This window comes from Furipterus horrens, unplaced genomic scaffold (genome assembly GCF_987537825.1).
Source record: "Furipterus horrens unplaced genomic scaffold, mFurHor1.1.pri manual_scaffold_12, whole genome shotgun sequence".
NCBI lineage: Eukaryota > Metazoa > Chordata > Mammalia > Chiroptera > Furipteridae > Furipterus > Furipterus horrens.
In genome coordinates, this window is record NW_028327182.1 from 11199762 (window position 1) to 11216272 (window position 16511).

Below are 16511 nucleotides of genomic sequence, written 5' to 3' on the forward strand. Positions count from 1 at the left end.
AGACATAATGGAAATCAGGCCTGGTTTAAAAATCTGGCAATATCAACTAGCAATTTATTAAGTAATACAAATTAGCACTTTAAAAAATAAAAATTTTAACTAAAAACTAAAAATGTTATTTTAAATTAAAAATATTCCAAGCAATTATATTATAAACTGATATAGAACAAAATCATCGATCAGCTTTTTAACCAACAGTTAACTAATCATTTAACAAATAATTAACTCAAAATAACCCTCTAGCTTTTCGAGAATAGTAGAAAAGTGTACTACCGGAATTCAGTTTGTTTCTTTAAACTTCGAGACATGTTTACTTTATATAGCCATCACCAGAGGGATTCATAACTCCACTCTTCAGAGTCCATAAATTTTTCTTTCTCTTGATGTGATTTATGAACTTCATAGCTTTCCAAAGATGGATTTAGAGTTATAGTCATAAACACTTTTCCTGGAAAAGTAGTGTGCTATGTCCTGAATATGTGTTTCCTTCCTCCAATTAATACATAAAACCCTATCCCACAATGCGGCATCCTAATTAAGACCTTCGGCTTCTAGAACGCTGAAGAATACATTTCTGTTGTTTAACGCCATCCATACGGTACTCTGTTATTGCAGCCCAAAACGACGAGAGGTTAAATAATAAGATATTTAATTTACATAAGATTTGATAATTTAATCTTACATATCATGAACATTTATTTCATTTCCCATAATCACACAACTCTACTAATATCTAATGCATTTTCTCCTGCTTCTAACGGCTCCTGCCTTGGTGTAGGCCCTCATCTTGGGTTTATTCCAATATAGCCTACAGAATTTTCCACCTCTATTGTTTCGATTCCTCAATCTACCAAACTTTTGCCTGAAATGTTTTAAAAGTTTACTGTAAGTCATATTCACACTTAAAAATCTTCAAAGACTTTCATTTGAACAGCAGTCACTAGTAACAATCAAATCGATTCAAATAATTCATGATAACTGAGGCATGTACTTTTCTGTGGGATGTATGTTAGAGATTACCCTCCCATATTTATTCAAGTAAATGCCACAAATATTAAATTTGTTTGAGTTATAAATTTAAGATAGTTGGCCATAATGAAGGCGATATAGAAACTAAATTAAGCATTTTCCACCATATCCCAAAAAGACTGAAGATGCGGGAAAAAATAGACACACACAGGAAACCCCATTAAATTAGACCAGAAGCTAAAATAAGAAAGTGAAAAAAAACTCCAATACCCTCAACGTATATTAAGCAGAATTAACAGAGACAAAAACAATAAAAAATAAAGGAAAATTTATATTGTTTTGTTTAATACTATAGTAGGCTCGCACCTCAAAAATACACAGCAAGAAAAAGTGGGGAAGACTTCATATTTTCTGTACTCAATTTCTGTATTCAAAGCCTTAGGTCCTACACCAGAAAATTAAATCCTAGTCTTTTAGAAAACATTGAAAGGTGACAGGATAAACGAATGGGGGAGACAGTCATTTTATCTGTGATTTCGATCTTGAAAAATGAAGTCTCCATGGAAAACAGAGGTGCTAATGAGAAAAGGAAGACAAAAACCTTTCAGCAGACCATACTGTAATTTTTTGCTCATGTTCTCCATCAGTTCAAATTGCTTGATAACAATTCAATGAGAGCCTGAGATGCCATTATCCTTTTTATTTATTTATGTATTTATTTATGTATGTATGTATGTATTTATTTATTTATTTATTTATTTATTTATTTATTTGGTGAGGAAGTACACTGGGTACATGCCTCTAGAAAATAAGGGTTTAAATGGAAGATCGGGCATCAATCTGACATCTGCTTCAACTGGAACTGCTAAATGCAACACCGTGTGGAATGTCAGGGTAGGGAAATCCATTCAGACAAGTCCTTATGAAAACCTTGAAGTGGGACCAATATTAAACGCTGTAAGATGTTGGTTAAAGAGACAAATTAAACATGAGACATATGCTTGTTGAACTCAACACATTGTATAGGAAAACTCAATAAAGGAAAGACAGAAACATGAATGGAAACAAACAAACAAAAAAGTCAACCTCTAAAAAGATGCAGAAGAGAACTCCACAAGTATTAAGCTTCAAACTAATTGGTCACTATGGAACAGAGGTATATAGACATAAGAACAATGGTCAGATAACAAAATAGAATGGTAAAAAGAGAGAATACAGTTTAAAATGAAAATGAAGTGTAAAAAATAAATAGGTAAGGTATGGCAAATATGCAAGGGGATTAAATTTGTGCTGCGGAACACTGATTCAGTGAAATAGACAGCAGATTTAATTATTCTCAGGAAAGGGCAACAGAATAAAAATATTAGAGATGCTGTATTAATAGAGATGGCAGATAAGGAAACACACTCAAAACTAGGTTTCTTGAAAAAGAGCAGAACAAGTAGATCAGAAGCAAGAATTCCATTAAGGAGGAAAACGCTGAGGGAAGAAAGACCAACGTGCATGGGGATGGAAAGCAATCGCCACATTGATGGGGAAATTATTTTTTTCTAAATGGAGCGTGTAAAGTTTTAAGAAAAGGTATTAGAAATGAAGAATAATATTTTTATTAAGTAATAAAAGTTTTTCTTAGACATTTACCTATTTCTATTGGATTCTACTTGCCTCAATATGTTCTATTGTTTCTTTTACATAAAAATGCAAATCTTAGGGTTCAAAAGTGTTATATCAGTACCAGTGGTAAAGCGCCTCATCTGGACATTTTGTCGTTATGCAAACCGAAACCGCATATGCTGTATATTAAGGGAAGATCAGGGGATCGCGTAGTAACCGAGTCCCTCCTGCGTGGTAAACTCGGTCTAGTTGTTATAGAAAACATGGTCTCCATTGTTTACCTTTGTAATAAACGTTGGAGTTGGGTGTTATCTATTTTCTCATGTAAGAAAACCAAGGCACGAAGAAGTTAATTGACAATTACATTTATGAAAGCTTGTGGTGTTCATCTAAAGAGGATGATGCATCATTACTTACTTAGTGGGAAAACACAATAAATATACGTGAAGATAAAAGGGATTTAGTTGAAGAAAATTTCTTAAAGTTTATTAAAGTAATATTTATATAATTTTATAACTACAAGCCCTAATTCCTCTCTTGTTTTACTATGGATGATTGCAATTCAATTAGGATCTTTGATATTTCCTGCTTATATATTTTTGTCACTTTAATACATTTTATAAATGCATAAATGTTCTTGTATCTGTATTGTGTTTATTAAGTTTTCTTTTCAGATTCTTACATTTTATGACCCCATCAGGTATGTGTTACACGAGAGCAGCCCCGCCTCCCAACTCTGGCAGTGCTTGGAAAACTGCACATTATATTAAAATATATTAGTATTATACTGATTAATGTTTAATTAATAATTCAGTTATATCTTAATAAAAAAGTAGAGACAGATTGTATAGTTATTTTTCAAACCATTATAGTTAATCATTCTTCTGTGTTGGGGGATCGAGGGGGTGGGTTACAGGACCCCTAGCAGATATGGAATTCCGTGGATGCTCAAGTCCCTTCTATAAAATAATACAGAGCAGTGCATACAATTGGCTCTCTACATTTGCATATTCCCAACCGCAGATGGAAAACGCTGTTTTCCTGTGGATACAGAGGACTGGTAATATTTACTTTTTACACTAACCCATATTTTCCCTGGTCTAGATCCAAATTCTTACGCATATTTTGGCAATATTTGGTCTCAAACATTTTTATTGTAAGCTCTTGTAAAAATGTGTGACATTAGAGCTGCGCACATTATCTGTGCATATGTAAGTATGAATTTGTGCCTATACCTTTGCCTTTCTAGACCTGATACATCATTGTTTTATCATAATGGAATGACGATACTTAAAACTAAAAATACTTATACTGACCACTTCAATATTTCTCCCCCATGGACAAATCTATAATGATCCTCCTAGATTTTTTTTTAATATATTTTAACTTATAAGTTGTGCCTTATCTTTCATTCCTTCCTTAATCTCTTGTTTCTTCAGTAGTATATTATTTCAATGGTTAAATATGAGAAAATATGCATATTTTAAAATAAAGGCAAATAATTACCATGACAGATTTCAAAATTTGCAAGGAATGACACTAATTTTTTTTAAATGATGACACAAGTGTGAGTTTCTTTTGTTTTTAAATTTATTGTATTTTTTTCCCATTGCCCTTTAGTCCATTTATATGCAATTGCCCACTCTTGTCCATGCCCATGAGTCCTTTTTCTTTTGTTCTTGATCCCTCTACCCCTAACTTTTCCCATCCCCTTAGCTGTCAGCCTGCTCTCTATGAGTCTGTCTCTATTTTACATGTTAGTTCAGTTTGTTCATTAGATTCCACATAGGAGTGAAATCATATGGTATTTGTCTTCCTCTGACCGGCTTCTTTCACTTAGCATAATGTTCTCCAGGACTTATTTCAGCTGTTAATAAGAGTTAAGTAACTTAAACGAAATTATTTCTCTCTCACATAAAATGGCAGAAGTAGGCTCCTCCACCATGTGTGATTATTCCCAGAGTCACTTCAGGACCAACGGTGGCAGGTACAACTTCAGATTGCTTAACCTGCATGTCAGACAGGAAGTAGGAGGATAGAGTCACATACTTTCCTGTTAATTGAAACTCTTGCAAGTTACATTCACCACTTTAGTTTATATTTCATCGGTCACACTGAGCTTTGACAGTGTCTACCGAATGAGGTAGTAACTGTGTATAACCACGTTCCCAACTAAACATCGACTCTTCTTATTCTCTAGATATATGAAGGACAGGCTTTTATTGACTTGCCTTATCTCTACCACAAAATAAAACAGACTATTGGATACTAGTAAATAAATTTGTTGTAGGGTTTTAGTTAATGCTAATTTATAGATTACATTGTTTTAATCCTAAGGTTGTAACAGCCAGCCATTTGTTTTATACTACTAACACAAGATAATTTTTAGGTATATAATTGATCATGCTACAAGGCAAACAAAACAAAAAAAAAAACTTGCTTAAAAATTATCAGTTACTTCAGTAAACTAGAGTATTACCTGATATTTGGTTTAGTATTTTGTGTCAGTAATTAATCTTTTTAAGGCAATGAATGTTATTAGTATTTACATTTTGGAAATGGTAATTCATTTAGAAATTGTGCAAATGTTTATTTTTAAAGTGATTTCTCACCAACAATTTAATCTATTGAAAAGATTGTACTGTGATCTCAACACCTTGAAAAGACACAAATCAATACAATTGCCATCCAGATGGACTAATACAAATTAGTGTAATGATTTATCATACTTTCCCACCACACTTTCTGGCTTATGTGTAGTTATTCTGGATTTTACTGTGCATTGAGTCAAAATGACTAATGCAAACAGATATAATAAATGGGAGCTTAATGCACAAGCAGGGGAAATTAGATTTGCAGTGCCCAGTGTGATCATTTAATATATGAATTAAACTCAGCATAAAAATTGGCTTGTTACTATCCCTTAATGGATTTAGAAGAATATTTTTTCTCTGTAAATTTTTACTACTCATTAGAGTGTTAATGTATTTGCATCACCCCATTTGCCAATATGCATAAAACAACCTGAGGGAAAAATGTTAAAAATACAGAGTAACAACACCTTGTATTTTATTATTTTATTATTTATTTATTTATATCCTCATTTGAAGATGTTTTTATTGATTTTAGAGAGCGGAGAAGGGAGGGAGAACAAGAAAGAGAAACCCAGTTGTGGAGAACATTGATTCATTGCCCCAAGGGCACCAAACCTGCAACTTGGGCAAGTGCCTCAACCAGGCATCAAACCCGGGACCTTTGGTTTTATGGGCTGATACTCCAACCAAGTGAGCCACACAAGTCAGGACAACACCTTATATTTTAAAACATATTAAGTGTTTATAGGACTGATCTCTTTATAGTATTAATTATATACATACATGTAAGTATCAATAAAGTAAAATTAACTGTAATATTCTGTATGCTAAATTATACTTAGCTGTCATCATTGAGATGCTTTACTTTTGGTCTCTGCATGGTGTAATTTCTGTGGTAATCCTGCATGCGGAGGAATTTTACATTTCAAACATCATCGTTACAAAATTCAAAGAGCCCATTGTTGAGTCTTGCTGCTACTCTGGACTTCACTTTGGGGAGAAACATAAAGTCCCACATACCCATGGATTAGCAGCTAATAGTGGATACTGATATCTATTCAACATAATCTATATGCTGCTCTTTTTCTTAATACACAGTCGCATCTCCGTGTTAATGTTAAGGGCTGTTGTTACAGCATTTGGGCTTCTGAATCTAAGTGGAACAATAGAATCCTGAAATAAAAAGATGAAGCAGTGAGACTTAACTTTCAGAAGCAAGGTGGGCAAAATTCTTGTCATCAACAGCAAAATCTAAGTGGCAGTTAGAGTTCCAAACCAAAAATATTTGTGGAGATAGTTAATAGAATTTGGTCTTCTCCCAGATATATAAATAAGTAGTCACCAATAGTATTACTTAATTTACTCAGTTAAAAATCACATAAAATAATTAGGATACTGATTTTAAAAGTCATAACTCTTGAATTGGTTCCCAAACATGAGCCATTTTACATGTTGAAACTTATTATCTGAAGATGGGAACTGTCTTCTCTCCATCTTCTGGCAGGTGAAGGTTAAGATTTCCTGAAATCTTATCAGAGATGTCACCTGACTTTCAAAATTTTGTCTTTAAATTGAAGATTTGGACATGACATTCCCCCCTTTTCAACCAATCCACAATGTTCAAGGACAGGCACCAAGTTACATAGTCATAATTATATTCTCCCATATCATCCATTCTTCAAGATGTTTCACCAGCCTGTCTTTGATCTTTCTCTGGTGAAAATTTTATTAATTTGCCCTGCTGCAGCATTGCAGGAACCCCTGTACATACTCCAGTGATTGAAGAAATTGATGGAAAAGGGACACGTCTTTGTATCTGTCATTGGCTTCTGGCTGTCTTACCCAAGGCCAATGATTTGCTGTGTTCTTTGTTATACAAATGATTCCAATTACGTTGTATATATTTTGAAACAGAAATAAAATGACAAACACCTGGCAACATTAATGAGACCCTGGTATTAAGTCAATCATTCACGGTGTTTTAAATTGTAGTTGACGATGAGAGAGGACATTCATAAAAAAATTAAATAAAAAGATGCATTCTGCCTGTTTCACAAGAATATGAAAAAAAAAACTTATTTAAACCTCTCAAATTGCTTTAACTGACAAACATATGCTAAGAAATAACTGAATTATTATTTGTATTCATTTTTGAATATTCATAAGTCAAGTAGGTTTGTGGTTTGACCACTGTAAATTGTTACACATCAAAATAAAATTAATTTTAGTTTTAATCTGATATATGTCTCTTAAGTCTTTTTTAAAATTAGGAATATCTAGAAACTTATTAATCTCAATTAAATAAAAAATATTATAGTAGATATTGCAGAGGAACATAGAAAAGCAACAAGGGATAGTAAATCTTAAATATAGGCATTTCTACATTTTCTTCTATTTTGCAGAAGAAAGAGACAGAAATGTTGGGTACACATCCTCAGGTCAGGAGTTAAATAAGTGGCAAAAACAGGTACAGAATCCATGTCATGTGATTCCAACCCACCAAACAGTCAAGTAAAAGAGTATTTTGTTTTGATTTTTTTCACTCATCAACACTGAACCTGTTTCTCTAAAGAGAGATTGGGCATTAATATACTATGTGACAATAAATACTAGTATATTTTTCATATAATTAAATAATTCATTTAACATCAAATTACTGAAACAATATGCAGTGATCATCTAGAGTATACTGATTTGGAAATGTTTATTACTTATATTAAATAGCAGTTGAGACTAATCTAAATTTATTTTTTGAACTTTTTCTTTTTCTCTTGCTTTTTACCCTACAGAGCTGTAGCGCATATGCAGAAAGAAGGAAAGCTGGACAAGCTTCATATTAACTTGAACATGGAGTTATAATTTTGAAAGTAGAAATGTGAATTTTATATCTAGGTCAAACAGCTCAAACACTAAGTAGAACACTGGGAAGAAAAAGGGCAACATGCAATCTCATCAGTTAAATGTAAGTGATGTAAAAACACCAAAAAAAAAAAAAAATAGAGGTACTACCTTTTGCCTTCTGCCAGCAACTAAGCTTAAATTGCTACAAGTTTAAAAAAATGCACAAAAGGGAATAAAATGTTGACTGGAGATTAATAGGGAACAGTTTTACATCTTAATTTCAAAACTAAGCATCTTCATATATGTTTTAGCAATAAGCACATAATGACTCAAAGAGGGTAATTTTGTATTTTGTGAGTGAGTAGCCAATGAGGGAAAATACAGACCAGAAATGTTTGTTCAGTGTTCAAATTTGAAATGAAGGAGACAGAACTATGACTTTTGTCAGTATTCATTTGAATTATCATCTTGTTCAAAAAATTAGTACTATGCCACTAACTTTGAATGTTTCATATTTCCCTTGTTGGAAACACATTAGAAAATATCGTCTCTACTCTCATTATCTTTTAGACTCCACACCAAAATCGAATGTTGGTAAGGAGAGTGAAACCTCTGGCATTAATTTGGTTAGAATTCCAATGGCTGGATGTATAAGCTGTTTCATGGGAATTTATACCAAATTAACGCAATTTAAATGTCTCCATTGCAAATATTTGTTATATTTATACAAATGAAACATGTTAAGTATTTACCTTCTCTCCTTTTAACAGTCATTAGAAGGAAGTTATAGAATATTAGGCACTTAGCTGTTACGGAAAACCACTTCAACGGTCTATAACATTTGAAGAATTTCTGAAATGGACCGTGGCAAAGATCTGGGAGTACACTGCTCACGTACGCACCCCTTCAGAGAAGCTGCTATGTGGGGTATGCTGAGGGGCCGGTTCAGATGCTCTGCCTTCGGGACTCATTGCAGCACACAAGCCAAGGCCAGGCAGTCTCTGGGATGCTCCAGGCCAATGACTGAGAATCAGAGAGGCTCAAGATCGGAGCACTTCCTGTCTAATGTAGGACCCCCCTATCAGGCTTTGATTTGGACCTCGCCATCAGCCTTGCTGACCTTCCTCAGAGCTACCCTGCAGTCTGAGGCTCTCCATACGCTCTCCTTTCTTCCCAGTTTCTCTTCCATGAAGCCATACCTGAATCACGTTCTCACGCTCCCCTTGCTTATGTCTAATTTAAGCTGTGATTCAGCTTGGGTCCCTGCTTTAGAGAGAACCCAAACTCTCTCACACACACATGTATTAGATTTAAAGCAAAATTTGGGAAGACCTTAATAGCTCGCAATCGATTCAGACAGAAGACAGAACCAACAATAACAACAACAACAAAATTCGTATGGAAGCTGTGAGTGAGCAACCCAATTAGGAACAAGCAGGACTGTGAATAAACATGGCTAAGAGTAATGGCAAGACCAATTAGCATTAAAAGAGGGAGAGGGTGTATACTTGCGAGTCAGTTCCTCATTTGCACATTGTTTGTCTTGTGTATTTAAACTTGGACTAATACTCTGAAAACCTGAGAACAGTTTTGTAAAGAAATAGGATGATTGTCCTAGATGCTCTAGAGTAAATTTTTAATTCCGAAGAACTAGAAGAGTCTTAACTAAGATCTGACTGCCATCCCGGGACAAAGAGCCAGCTCTTCCAAAATTAGCTCCCTATATAAATTAATGTAAAGCATGCCGACTTCATTTCCTTCTGAATTCTCATTTTGGATGAGACACTTTAAAATATCATTCTCTCCCAAGAGAACAGCAATTTTTCACTTAAACTGAGAACAAAGAATTTAAAAATATATCAGAAACTAAATGAAAAAAAGAAAAATAACCTCGGTAAATAAAGAAAAACAAACTTAAAAATAAAGACTAGGTAAAGTATGTGTGCATGTACATTTTAATATATGTGTGTGTGTGTATGTTACAAAATTATTATTTGATATGATAAATAATTTAGTATCTTCACAGAGATGATATAAGATATTGTATCTATTAATTCTGGAAAATTTATTTTGGGGTAACCTAGAAGATAAAGTTTACACTGTTATATAGAGCAATATCAAGACTTGAATGGGCTAAAAAGTAAAATTGTTTCTCTTCTCTAATTTATCCAGATTTATTCAGAATGGCTAAATGACTCCCACATTAAAAAGTGGTTTCTAGGCAAAAATCACATTCAGCATGCTGTCAGGAAACAGAATAAAAACATCAAAGGTGTGACTCTAAAATCCTTGGTTAAGTTCTCAGAAAATTTGTTGATGTCTCATAACCATTCAAAAGTCAAAGAGCCTATTAATATAGAAAAGGTGTATTACACACATCTTTAATAACATAATATTTCTAAGAATCCCATAATTGGATGAGTTACAATTAGACTTATAGAAAACTCACAGAATGTTTAAAGAAGTTGTATTAGTTGTGTTAGTGTGGACACTGCTACTTGGACTAACAGGGGAGGAAGCAATGAAAAATATAAAGCTATTTTGCACCTCCAAACTACTATGGGCAGGAAGCAAGCAGGGAAAAGTCATCTCCAAACCTAACCTGAATTTTATATGAAAGAAATTCTGATTTAAAGGGTAGAAACCAACGCTCATAACATGGAGCCAAGATTCAGGAAGATCATTCTCAGGCAGTAGGATTGAACATTAATTAAGGAACTGCCACCATATGCCAGGCTGGATTTCAGAATTACTACTGACTAGTGAGCGCTCTGTTCCTCTTCCCTCCACCCCCTTTGGAATGGTGTCTATAGTAGATACTTCGTATTAATCCTGCTATTGGATGTTGACATCAGCAGGGGTAAAGACTTTAACAGGACATCTCATTAAGGATAATGATATTCAAGAAATAGTATTACAAAAATTGTACCCAAGGAGCCTCATCTGGATCTGAATTGAATTAATGACAAGCTCTTAAAGCTCCAACCTCGTAATAATGCTATAATAAATGAGACCTTGGAGGATCTTGGGAGGTATGGAGTTAAATGTTCATGTGGGAGAAAAATAAATAAGTTGTAGTCAGAAAGCTAACTGTGATTATTAAAAAAATATTTCTGTAAATCATGTGATAGTTTTTTCCTAAAGATCAAGGTCTAATTATCTTCCCTTCAATATTAACTGGCCTTATCAGTTCATTTTTAACCAACGGAACATAGCAGGATTGATGTGAGACTTGTGAGACTATTAGAAAAAGTAGGACAGCTTATACCTGATTCTATTGGAAAATTATATATATTGTATTCAGGTTGACATGGATTATACAGGGTGGGATGGAAGCAGATTTACAATGGTTCATATGGAAAATAATACAATAATTAACAAGTAATAATGCAAGAATAAACTCTGTGTTTCATGTACTCACAACTGTACACCTACTTTGGCTTCACCCTGTATAAGACTATTATCCTAATTTTATATGACTATAAAAATGTCAATAAATTCTACCAGTTCAATAGCATAAATTATAGTCTCTGAGATTCAATGAACTAAAATAAAGAATTATATTTTGGAAATATACACAAAGTGCATGTAATTAATTGATGCAATATGATCTGTGATGGTGATATTAGATCTGAATCCTGAAGTATAAAACTAAAGTGCCTGCCACCTAGTAGGCAAATAGCCAATGGTTATTTGCTGGATAAATGAATACATGCATGCTTGGTAGAGGCAAAAGGACATCTGAGATGGCATAAGATTATACAAATAGGAAATGATCTGGAAATATCTATACCATGTAAAAATCAGAAGATGTTCATGTTTTGGAATGTAAAAATATTAGAGTTTTACTCTTATGTTTTTCTTTTTTACTATGCTGATTAACAAGTTAAAAAACAAAAATGGAACCAGAATGGGCTGATAACTTACCAATATTTATTCAACTGATAAATTTTAACTTAAACTAAAAAACTGAATTTATAAATATTATGTATAATTTTGGGTCTAACACAACAAAGTACAAATAAGTAAATGTTATTTAGCAAAAAGGCCTAAATAAGTAATATGGGAATGCTTGATTTCAATCTTTTTACATATTTTTCTTATATTATTTTTCCACCTAATGATAATACATCATAATTCAGAACAGTTCACAAAAGCACAGGTTTGTCTGATTATCTCTCATAAATCTTTATATTCACAGCAGGAGATCCCACAAACAAAAGATTTTAAATAAAGTACATAACAACTCTACACAAAAACAAAACATAATCTGATTATTTAGCTCACAAGCTTCTAATTCTGACAAGCATACAATTTAAACAAAGCAAGGAGCTTTTTCTTTTGATTTATATAAAAATCCAATAAAATGAGCAAACCTATATAAATGCCCATTTTATGTGTTAATGTTCTTGGACGTGAACTGATTTCTACAGTTTTGATTGTTTGCCGTCATGTAGAGAAAGGAGACCACAGAGAATGAAAAGATTCCTGGCACAAAGTACGCAGCGTGAGTCCATTCAACTGCCCACAGGATGCTGCTACACCGCTGCTGGACTAAAACTTCAAACCCATTAAACAGGGATGAAGCACTATAACTCCCCAAGTCAAAAGTTCAGCAGGGAGTGTTTCAGGATGCTCCCCACCACTAATTTTCTCTAATAACCCAGATACGGTTGTCATCTCTAAGGGCACAGTCATCAATAACTGCCGTGATTCTCTGTTCTTAGCCAGTCAGGTAAAAACCTCTTTTCTCCATTAATTGGTGGAAGCAGCAGTGACTCTTAGGGGAAAAAATAAAAAAGAAAGAAAAAAAAAGAATAAAAGCTCCTTTATAATATACTGTGATCGGTTTTTATTTTGAAGTTAGAAAATATTGTGTTAGGGAAGCAATGGATGATGGATGCTGTCGTCTTTTGCCTTTCTGTCCTGGCCTTCTCCTGCTGATTATCATCAATAGCTTTGAGGTAGGGCAACACAAATTGGTCACTTTGGTGAGACCGATGCTGTCTTCTCTTGCTATACAGGAAAACTGAAGAACTAACTAGGGAATGCTTTCTAATGTCTTGGCTATGGATCTAGCAAGAAGATTCCAAATGCAATCATCTTTAAAGGCCATATACTAATCGCATGTTATGAATAACCATTATAGCCACAATGTTTTAGGAAAAAAACAAATGTTTATCTATCTGTTTCTGACCCTATACACTACCCTCAATTTTAATATCTCTATAGCAATTCATGTATATATGTGCGCACTCTACCCACTCTAATAAAAACACACCAATTATAAATTTCTGGTAACCTTTTGCTTAGTCCTTAAGTTTTCTATAGTTGAACTGGTCAGGGAGTTTTGGGAAATAGTTTGAAAGGTAATAGATGGGTAGATGCATTTTAGTGAATACTGGTCCCAGAATTTGAATATAATTTCTCATTTTGATATTTATAAATATCATAAAAAATAAAACTATTCACTAGGTTAAGTTGGAACTAATTTACACGTTGTATGTGTGTGTGTTTGTGTGTATGTGTGTGTGTATGTAAATATATGGTATGTCCAGAAAGTATGCAGCCATGTAATATGAAAAATAAAGATATTTATTGAAGATATAAGATACAAGAAACATTGTACACAGGACAATGATGCCTCGGTCCCCTTCAGAGTAGGCACCTTGGGACCTCACATAGTTCTTCCAGTTGCCATCAGCTGCCCTGTTGTATTTTCCTGAATTGCATTAATGATCTGAAATCTCTTCCCTTTCAAAGGTGGTTTTAGTTTGGAGAAAAGCCAGAAGTTGCAGGGCACCAAATTTGGTCTGTAGGGGGGCTGAGTAACCTGGGTGATTTGGTGTTTTGCCAAAAAACTGCACAAGACGTGATGCATGAGTGGCATACTGTAGTGATGAAGCTGCCAGTCACCAGTTGCCCATGCTGCGGCCTTCTGAATCATCTGAATTGTTTCCATGAAGGAATGTTCAAGCTTAATGTAAAATTTGATACAGATTTGTTGCTCTACTTGCTCAGTCATTTGAATGTGGAAGGCACACAGCACACATGCTCACTCAATGGCGTCTACCGCCCCCACGGACTAGTAAAATAAAGTCCTCATTGTTCATGCATGCGCATTCCAGTCCACTCTCCTTGGCTTCCGGGTTACATTGATATAGCAGAAAACATTTCTGTTATATAAACAATGGTTGGATCTTTCTGGACACACCAGATAATATATATTACACACACACACACACACACACATGCATACAAACACAAAATATAAATATTTTCTGTTGAAAATAATTACTAATAAATTTTATGGAGTAGTGTACAAATTTTGGAAGCAAAGTGTTGGTGGTTACATAATAATCTGCTCTCTTGAATTTTATTTTTAGGTGAAAGAGTTAAGGTTTTCTTAAGTAGTATATATAGATAGCAAATATAATAAAAGAGATATTAATGGGAAAAAAAGATTTTCTTCCTTTCATTATATTTTAAATTCTTTTCCAAAGACAAATTAAATTTTTTTTCTAAATGCAAAAACTTGCACAATTCTTCACTGATTTATCAATTTAAGCTTGAACCCACAACCTTGGTGTATCAAGACAATGCTCTATTAACTAACTGGGCTACTTGTCCAAGGATCAGAAAATGTTTTTTTATTAAATTCAATCACCTTAAGTAATGCTTAAATAGTATCAACAGTCTTATAATTTTAGCTCTCAAAAATTACACTACTGAATTTTCAAATGGCCTAAATGTGTATATTACATAAATTTATATATAACTACACATTATGTATTCATAATAATATACATAATATTATATACATATGCATACTTGCTATTTCAATTCAGAAATTCAACAAGTGCACATTTATAATAGAGTATTAAGTGTAAGTCTTTAAATAGAAATTGCCTGTGTTGAATAAATTCTATTTATAAAGCCACTCAGAAGAGTGTTTCTGTTATAATTTCTTATCAGGTTTTCTTTCAATAAATTGCAATATCAATGTATTAAAAAATAAAATTCCAGTTTCATATACAAAACCATAGCAATCTAACAACACTTTCAAATTATTTTTAGGCTTATATAAATAATCCCTTAGAATTTGCCATTTTCTAATCCTGATAACTTGATTATACTTACTTTCTCACCCACCGGAAAATCTAACACTGCTACACAGTAGTATCTTCCTCAATACATTAACTATGTTTGTTTGCGAAATTTAAAGGAAACACTGATAATAAATTAGATGTGTACAGAAATCACCAGTAGAGCGCTACAAAATGGTGATAAAATGTCTTATTAAATAGCTGCAACCATATGTGCACTTTCACATGCTCTGAAAGTCCACTAAAGTTATAATAAAAGATAAAAAGAATATTAATGTGCAAGGACAGACACCATGAGGCATAAGAGAGTAATGCATTAGAGAAATTGACTATTTTTTTGGAAGATGGAATTAAGTAAAATGAGGCAGATCACTCCACAACATCTTGACCTTGGGAAAGCTCATGACTGGGAGGTCCTAGGGTAAATAATAAAGCCTGGACAAGAATATGGTTAAAGCTGTACGAGCCCCTGGGATCCTCAGTTTTGTCTTACATCCTACTTATCCTGGAAAGAAAAGAGTATTTTTCCTGGGGACCTGAAGAGCCTCCCTTTCAGTTTATAGCGCCGTGGAAAGCAAGTGAATCTGCATGTTGCTTCATAGCAATCCCACACTTCACTCCCTGTCTCTCTTCAGTCTGGAATTCTGAGAGCCAAGTTTACACAGGTGCCTGGGCACATCCACCTTTGTATAAACACACATTTAGGATTAAATTGGAATACCTCATTATTCAGGGAGAATCTGAGTTATTTCTGAAAAAAAAAATCCTAAAACTATCGGCATTAAGTTCCTTTTCCATAAAAGCAGCTTGCGGCCCAGGCACTTTGCTATGACCAATCCACGCTATAATCCCCGATAGCACACATAGACTTTATAATTTCCTTTTACTGAGTTTTCTTTAATGCGTGCTGGCAGCCAAGGATCAGCAACATTATAGTACAGACTAACACTTGAAAAGGATAACAAGATAAACAAATAAAAACTGATCAGAAACACAGATCATTCGGGAAGCAGACAAAAATATCTTTCTAAATGTTATGAGTAAACCGGAGATATGAAAGCAGGGGCGTACATAAAACATGAACATAAACTTATTTTCATTATTAAAAAAAAAACATTAAAAGCCCTCTTTCAAAATTCAAATAAGATAACAAATGGAGGCAGAAAATGAAACTAAGAAAAATTTTTTCTCCTAGAAAGAACAAAATGTTAAAAAATGGAAAAAGGTATAGAAAAAAAAAAAAAAAACCCGTAAAATTAAAGGATTTATTCAGAAAATTTCAAATATCAAGAACTGACTCTCTGAGTATAGGAAATGGTTATATAAATAATTTAAGAACATTTTCTTCAGGTGAAAGCATGAGCTTCCAAAGTAAAATGGCACAAGT